Here is an 8,697-nt window from a genome sequence, read left to right on the forward strand (position 1 = left end):
GACATTTCCTTAATTGAAACTGACAACTTTAGTGTTGGTAAAGAACCATCTCTTAGGATACAATGCAAGATGCATGCATTAGCTTGTGACTCTCAACCCTTCTTCTAATGATGATGCCTACAATTATCATTCATACTGCTTTTCTGTACATTGTCTCCTATAAAATTCCAATCAACCACTCATTCCATAAGACCTGGCATTAGACAATATCCCAGTGTTCAAGATCTCTCCTTTCTCCAATATACAATAATAATTGAAATAAACTCTGTTCTTTCGATATCTGAGTGAATGTGAGGTATTGATAGCACAATGGTGAGACTAAACACGATGTTTTGTTCTCACACACAACTCTCCCCTAACTACACACACACTCTCTCTCTCACATCCATTATGCCTCCAATAACTTTCCAAAAAGAGTACTCCAAAAGATAAGAACCAAAGATGACAAAACAATACACAGTAAGACAAGGCAAAAATAACATTTCCTTAAGTTTTCTCAGTAATTTGAGTTTTCCCTTAAGTGAATTCTGGGTTTACTTCACTATTGCATTCTAAAATTGGATTATTGGTTTTTGATACCTAGTCTCTTGAGTTCTTCATGTGTTGTGGATATAAGTCCTCTCTCAGATGTGGCAATGGTAAAAGCCTTGTTTCCATTCCTTAGGTTGCTGATTTGTCTCAAGGAGAATGTCCTTTGCCTTAAAGGAGCTTTTCACCTTCATGAGGCTCTGTTTGTTAATTGTTGGTCTTAGTGTGTACGCTAATAGTGTTCTATCCAGAAATTCTTCTCCAATTGCAATGACCTCAAGGCTCTTTCTCACTTTCTTTTCTACTAGGTTCAGGGTATCTGGTTTTATGTTAAGGCACTTGATACAGGTTGCCTTCTATATGTAGACATTTGTTGCAAATGCCTTATTTTTCAAATGTGTATTGTGTCTCTTATTATCATAATCATGTGTCCATAGGTGTGTGAATTTATATCTAGGATTTCACTTTGATTCCAATGATCAATTTGTCTCTTTTTATTCCAGTACTGTACTGTTTTTGTTACTCTTTGTTTTTTCAAATTGAAATCAGGAATGGTCAAACTTCCAAATTTTTTTTTTAATTTTTCATAATTATTTCAACAATTTTGTATCTTTTGTTGTGGCTTTCCCCTATGAAATTGAATATTTTTCTCTGAAGATACATAAAAAATTGAGTTGGAATGGTCCACAATGATAGTGAATCTGGGTTTTATTGTTGCTGTTTGATTTCCTAATTTTTTATTTCCAGAATTATTTCACTTTTGGTCACTTTTTTATTGATTTGATTTCAATTTTAAGGTCTTGAACTGTTTTATTTATCTTCTTACCCTGTTTATTTGTGTTTTCCTGATTTTCTTTTTCAAGCATTTTTATTTTCACATTAAATACATTCTCACCATAGCTTTTCCTTCCTCCACTCCATCCTGTTCTACCCACCACAAACCTACATTCTGTACTTGATCCACTGCTTCTCCTTTTCCCTTCATTAAAGGTCAGGCCTCCCAGGGAGGTCAAGCAAACACAGCATAACAAGTGACAATAAAACTAGGAAAAGTCTCTCATATCAAGGCTGGATGAGGCACACTAATAGGAAGAAAAGTGTTTGATAAGGAGACAACATAGTCAAAGACACTCATCTTCCACTATTAAGAGTACCACAAACTTCACAAGCTAAATAACTACTGCAAGTATACAGAGAACTTAACACAGACCCATACAGCAACCATAATTTCTGCTTCAGTTGTTGTGAGCCCCTATAAGCTCTGCTTACATGTTTCTATGGGCCATGTTCTCCTGGTTTCCTTGCTTCCTATAATCCTTCCTGCTCCTCTTCTTCAAGGTTCCCTATGCTCCAATTAATGTTTGGTTGTGAGTCTGATTTCTGGATATGCTTTGAGCAGTTACCAGAGGAAGCCTCTCTGGTGTTGACTGGGCTAGACATTGATCTATGAACACTACAGAATATTTATGAATCAATAAATTAATTTTTATTTTTATTTTATTTTAGTCAATTTGGTTTTGTACTTCCATATATCTCTGAGTCATTCGGCTTCTGCTCTCTATCCATCGTTTATCTGGATTTCTTTAAAGGATTTAATAAATTCATGTTTAAGAATCTTCATTATATTCATAAAAGCTATTTAAGGTCTTGTTTTCAGGCTTCAGATATGTTGGAATATTCAGATACTGAAGTGATAGGGTTTCTAGGTACTAGTGGAGACACATTTTCTTGGCTAGTTTGCATTATATTTTTTATATCAGGGAACAGACTACCAGAGGTGTTGTGCAATATTGCTGTGGATGACATTGGGTTGATTGGCTATGTAGGAATAGAGGGAGAGAAAAGGTTTATGGGAAGCTTTGTTGTTTTCTGGAAGGAGTGGCCTATGGGTAAGCAATATGTGCCTGCTGGAATTGGGTGCTGTGATACAGTAATTGGTGGTGAGAGGGAGGTTTGAAAGGGGATATCTGTGGGATCCACAGGAAATGGGAACAGTGGGTCTGTGAAGGCTGCCACTGAAGTTCTGCTGCAAAGCTGATGACAAGCCTTGGGGGATTGTATCTGGATGAATCAGGAAGAAGGGAAGGTCTGCAGGTCGTCTACCTGGATTTCTGGCAGGCAGAGCATGTAGGTTAGCAGGGAATTTCTTGACTACTTTCCAAACTTTAGATATTAGTTTCTTTAAGATGTGGAGCTGATAAACCCTTCCCCCCATTCTACCTCATCTCAAATGCCATATAAGATTTATCATTACTCACAGAAATGGCAGGCTCTATATTTGTGCATCTTCCTCTACAATTCATATTCACTGAAAGAGGCTCCTCATCCCGTACTCATTAGAACACTGTCACACTGGCAGTGCAGGTTCTAGAATGAAAATAAAAATAGATGAATTGAAAATGGTATAATAAGAATTTACACACTAAACACGGAGTGACTTCCCAGTTTCTATTTGCCTATAAGATACTCAAAAAGATTGCTTCCCTGTCAGTACTGAAAGGTAAAATGAGAAAAACATTGCCTGAAATCACAGGAAAAACAGAAGAAATGGGTCAACACAAGAAACTGATGTATGTGAACTGAGGCTTTTGAAGGAAGACCATGTTTTAGAAATCAAATATTCGCATTATCTTCTCTTTAATAATGATTGATTGAGAGGGGTGATAGGTCTTATTTGGTATTTGAAAGGTAGTACACAAGATCTGTATGGATGTTTTTGAAACTATAAAAATCAACATTTTTGTAATGATGTAAATGTAACAGTGGTTCTGTGATAAGCTGGGTAATGGTAGAACAGCAGGGTTCAGGAAAATTCTGAATTTGGCTTTATTATTGTTTCTCAAGACAATGGAGCAAGGCTTTGGTTAGGTATTCCATAACTGTCACTGGTGTAGCATGGGCACCAGTGTGAATGCTGTATAGAACTCAATTGCTCTTGCTATGGAGCTGCTTCTCTCTGACAGGGAATTTGTGATGCAATTCCTGGTGAGTAACCAGGAATTCTGACTTTGGGGGTCCTCTCTTGACCATTACTGCGTGTCTCAATGTAGATTATCTAACAAAATTCACTGACATCATTTCTAAAGCCATTAATACAAATTGATTTTTCAGGCACCCTGGGACCAAATTTACCAAAATGGCACTGTCAAAGGAGCCTTAATTTCCATAATTATGAGTGATATCATTAAACTACCTATACTCTCCTCATATATATTTAACAATCAAATTTAATCACATGGACATCAGATTCAGAAACCCAGGGAAAAGAGTGTCCAGGATTCCTGCTGAATTTAGGAACCACCTAGAAAAAAAAAGAATCCATAATGCACAAGTAGCCTTGTCCACATATTGTGCTGATCTGAATAGCACTTCAAAATACACATTGCCAAGGCTCAGAGACAAAGACATTCACTTTGATTTTCCTCTTCTTGCTCCTGAATATTCCACTTCTTGGGTCCAGTTTTATTCAACCCAGGTGCTTTTTTGGGAAGGAAGCAAAATAAAGAAAAGGATGGAGACTTGTGGACAGGTTGCATCTTCTTCCTTAGATGAGTACAGTGGCTATACAGAAAGATTTTTCAATGACATTCTGCAAATGTACTACAAACTTCATTCAACTCCATTATGTAAAACCTCAGAATAGGTATTGAAAAGACCTAACCTAATGGAGGGATAGAATTGAATCAATATGCACAAGTTATTAATTTTTATTATATAATTTTGTGTGAGTCATTTTACGAAGAGGTCTAAAATTGTCCAAACTTATAAAATACATTATAAAAATATACTATATTTTCATCATTTGTATTAGTTATTCTATGAATTATAGTTTTATCTTTTTCTTTCCTTCTTTTTTTCTTTTATGTGCATAAGGGAATTTTGTCTGCATGTATATCTATGCAATACTGGTATTACTGATGCATAATGATACCAGAAGAGTGATTCGGGAGACTGGGAACTGGAGAGAGCTTCGTGCCAGTCAATAAGACCTGAAAATCAAACCTGAGTCCTCTTCATAAACACCAATTGTAATTGACAGCTAAGCCATCTCTCCAGCCCTAAACTATACCCTGTGAAAAAATTGCTTACTGGAAGAATCTCACTTGGTCTCCACAATTCTTGCATAGTTCATTCAAACCAATAACGATATTATAGTTTGCTTCTCTGTATGGGAGGTATTAGTAGTAACAAAAATTTTGCTTTGAGAAAATTTATGCATGAAATATCCTGTTATGTGTACTGGGCATAATTATGAATTCTGATGTGGGTGGTTTTAAGGTTACCAATGTAAACTGGCCCATTAAAAAGTGGATTGATTTTCAAAGGAGTTAAATTCAGCAAAATTTAACAGATATTTACATAAGACTTCACCAAACACAAAACAATATACCTTCTTCTCTGTGCAAAATGATATTTTTTTCCAAAATTATCCACATTCTCAGAAACAGATATAGAAAATTGAATTAACTTCCTGCATCATATCAGACCACCAGGAATTAATGCAAAACCATGGTAATTGTACAACTCTCTAGTGAAAAGTAGGTCCAGACAGAAATAAAGAAAAAAAAATGACATCCTAGAAATCAATGAAAATGAATGCACTGCATATACAAACTTGTGGGACACACTGACAACTTACATAAACATACTGCAGGAAATCACACTAATAACTTCAAGGCACACCTGATAGCTCTAGAAAAGCAACAACAAAAATAATGTCACCAAAGAGGGGTAGAGGAAAAGACATATTCAAACTGAGGGCAGAAATCAATAAAATAGAAATAATGTGAACAATACAAAGAGCCAATGACTCCAAGACTTGGTTCTTGGAGAAAATAAACAAGATAAGCAAATCCCTATCCACACTAGCTAAAAGACACAGAGAGAATATATATAAATTAAAAAATAAATGCTAAATGAAACAGAGGCAAACAACAGACACTTATGAAATACAGGGAATCATGAGAACATACTTTTAAAATCTATACTCCAAAATATTTCAAAATCTAATATAAATGTACAAATTTTCTCAGTATGTCTCCTTAGCAAACTTAACTCAAGATCAGAAACACAGTTTAAATCATCCTCTAAGTCCTACTAAAATAGATGCAGTTGTTATAAGTCTCTCAAGGGAAAGATAGCCCACAATCATATAGTTTTATTGGGGAATTCAAACAGACTTTCAAAGAAGATTTAACACCAACACTTCTCAAATGATCCATAAAACAGAAACAAAAGAAATGTTGCCTAATTCATCATATGACATAGAGTTACCTTGATATACAGATGACAAAAGGGACCAATAATGAGAATTACAGACCAAATTCCCTTTGAAACATCAATGCAAAAATATTCAAAATACTTGTAAATGAAATCCAGTACCTCATCAAAACGATGCAGGGGTTGTTCAATATATGAAAATCAATTAATTTATTGACAATATTATCAAACTGACTAAAAAGAAATGATCATCTCATAAGATGAAGAAAACACTTGGAAAGCATCCAACACCACATCATCATAAAAGTCCTGAAGACAACAGAGATAAAAGGGATATACTGCAACATAACCAATGTGATTTACATCAAGTGTATAGCCAACAATAAAAAATTAGTAATGCTGACTACTTTATAACCAGGATTTTTACTTCCACTTTTCAAATTATGAAAGAGAACATGAGTATGAAAGTACCTTCAAATGTTTTATCTATCAAATGAAAAACTATAGTTAAGTTGGAAGTCCCACACCACAGTGTGAATGAATAGATAAAAAAATTACCTAATAAATCAAGGAACATGTATGGGGTAGGGGAAATTCCCATGAACATTTCTGGTATGAGTAAAAACTGAGAGCCCCATTGTGATAAGCATATAAAGTTAATACAGTCAGTAAATATGGGAGTATCTATTGGTCCATGCATGCCTCTCATGGAATTCTCTGGATGTACATATGTCAGAATAGCACATAGATACTTGTGTAATTCAGCAATACTCAGAATATGGGTTAAACTTTGATGACTCTCAACAGATGAGAACATAAAGATATCTAAATTTTTATGTATATTTCATATGCACAGAATCATTATTGCTATTTACAATACATTCCTAGATATTTGAAAGTTTCTTTCAATGAATTACCACACTTATATATACACACACAATGATTTATACCTAAACCGCATACAACAATCTTATAGAAGTTTAAATGAATAGCTTCTATGTGATTCATAAATGTTTGAAAACAATGGTGAAATTAAATAACAGTACTGGGTACAGAAATCTCTTACACACATTGGAATTCTGGTTAAAGACTCAAATGATTTATAAACAGAAAATGGAGTTTTCCTCAACCTGGAAATTTTAAATTTAGCAGAAATTGAGGATGAATAGGAGGTTATCATGATAACTAAACAGACAGACTCTGGAAATACAGAGTTTTTACAGACTCAAGATGTAACAGGATGTGTCTCTGTGTATGTGTATGTGCATGTGTATACATATATAAAAACATTTTTACACAAATAAAGTAGAAAAGGTGTGATTTGAGTATTGAAAAGTTGAAGGCATTGAGGATGGCATAACATGGGAAACCAGTATGAAGAAAATATCACACATGTCTCATAAACTGAACAAACACACACACACACACACACACACACACACACACACACACACACACACACACACATCATGACCTTAGAAGGAAGCTGTTGGAACTCAGTATTAGAATCAGTAGTAAAAGGAGCAGGAGATGTAGGTGACAGAGTGGCAAATTCCAATAAAGGACATGTTACTCATGGGTAAATATGCCATGATGAATTTCTTTATGCTGTATACCAGTTAAAGAAATAATTATTACACACAAAATAAAACTGGATACCATACTAAACCTGGACTGCTACATATTTCATCTGCACACTTGAAAGATGATTTTTGCTGGGTATTGAGTTAAAAATCACAATTTTCTGAGAAAGAGTCTGTCTCTAACTCTTTTGCCAACTTTGGGAACCTACTCCTCACACTGGGTCACCTTGTCCAGCCTTAATACAAGGCAAGGTGCTTAGTATTATGACAACTTGATATGCCAACTTTTGCTGATATCTTCGGGAGGCCTGACAATTTCTGAATAGAAATAGAAGAGGAGTGGATTAGGGATAGAGCCAGAGAGGAGGTAGGGAAAGGACTGGAGGAGAGGAGGCAGAGAACCTGGCTGGCAAAATGTATAATAAATAAATAAATAAATAAATAAATAAATAAATAAATAAATAAATAAATAAATAAGTTGAATTTGCTTTGTGCCGATGAAAGCCTCATCCTATCACATTCTTCTTTATGCACATCTTTCACCACAGGAAAGCTCATCACAAAACCATAGTCATGCACTTTTTAAGTGTTAATATTTAAATGTATAGTAAGATCCAGTTGAGAAAACTTGCCCTGTTTGCTTCATCTCAAATGTTCTCTTCATCACCACCCACGGCAAAGACTTGTTCTACATTTGCCCTACTTTCTCTGTAGTCCATGTCCACAGAAAGAGGCTCATCATCCAACACTCATCAGAATACTCTCACACTGGCAGTGCAGGTTTTAGGATGAAAACAATAATGGATGACTAGTGAAACAGTAAAAGAATAATTTTCACATTAAACACAGGGTCACTTCCCATTTTCTTTTGCTTCTAAGAAACTCAACAAGAGACTTTTTCACAGCCACTACTGGATTATAAAATGATCAACAATGATAAAGGAAATCAAAGATAAAGCAAAAGAAATGGGTCAACACAAGAACTTGATCTGTAAGAACTAAGAATCAGGGAGGGAGATCATGTTTTAGAACTCAACTATTCACCCTATATCTCATTAATAGTGCCTGATTGAAAGGAGGAGCGCTAGATCTTATTTAGTATTTGAAATGAGGCACACAGCTCTGGCATTCTCTCTGTATCTTCCTGAATTTTTAAATCTCAATCCTCAGAGGAGTCTTTGCCCTGGAGGAGATGGGAATGGGGGATGGGCTGGAGGGAAGAGGAGGGGGGCCGGAGGATAAGTAGAATTAAATTATATTGTAAAATGAAATAAAATAAAATTTAAAAAAATCTACTTTTAACATATAAATGAACAGTGGTTCTGTGGTGAACAGCATAATTTTTGATACAACATGATTCAGGAAA

The sequence above is a fragment of the Peromyscus maniculatus genome, chromosome 1 (assembly GCF_049852395.1).
Source record: "Peromyscus maniculatus bairdii isolate BWxNUB_F1_BW_parent chromosome 1, HU_Pman_BW_mat_3.1, whole genome shotgun sequence".
Taxonomy (NCBI): Eukaryota; Metazoa; Chordata; class Mammalia; order Rodentia; family Cricetidae; genus Peromyscus; species Peromyscus maniculatus.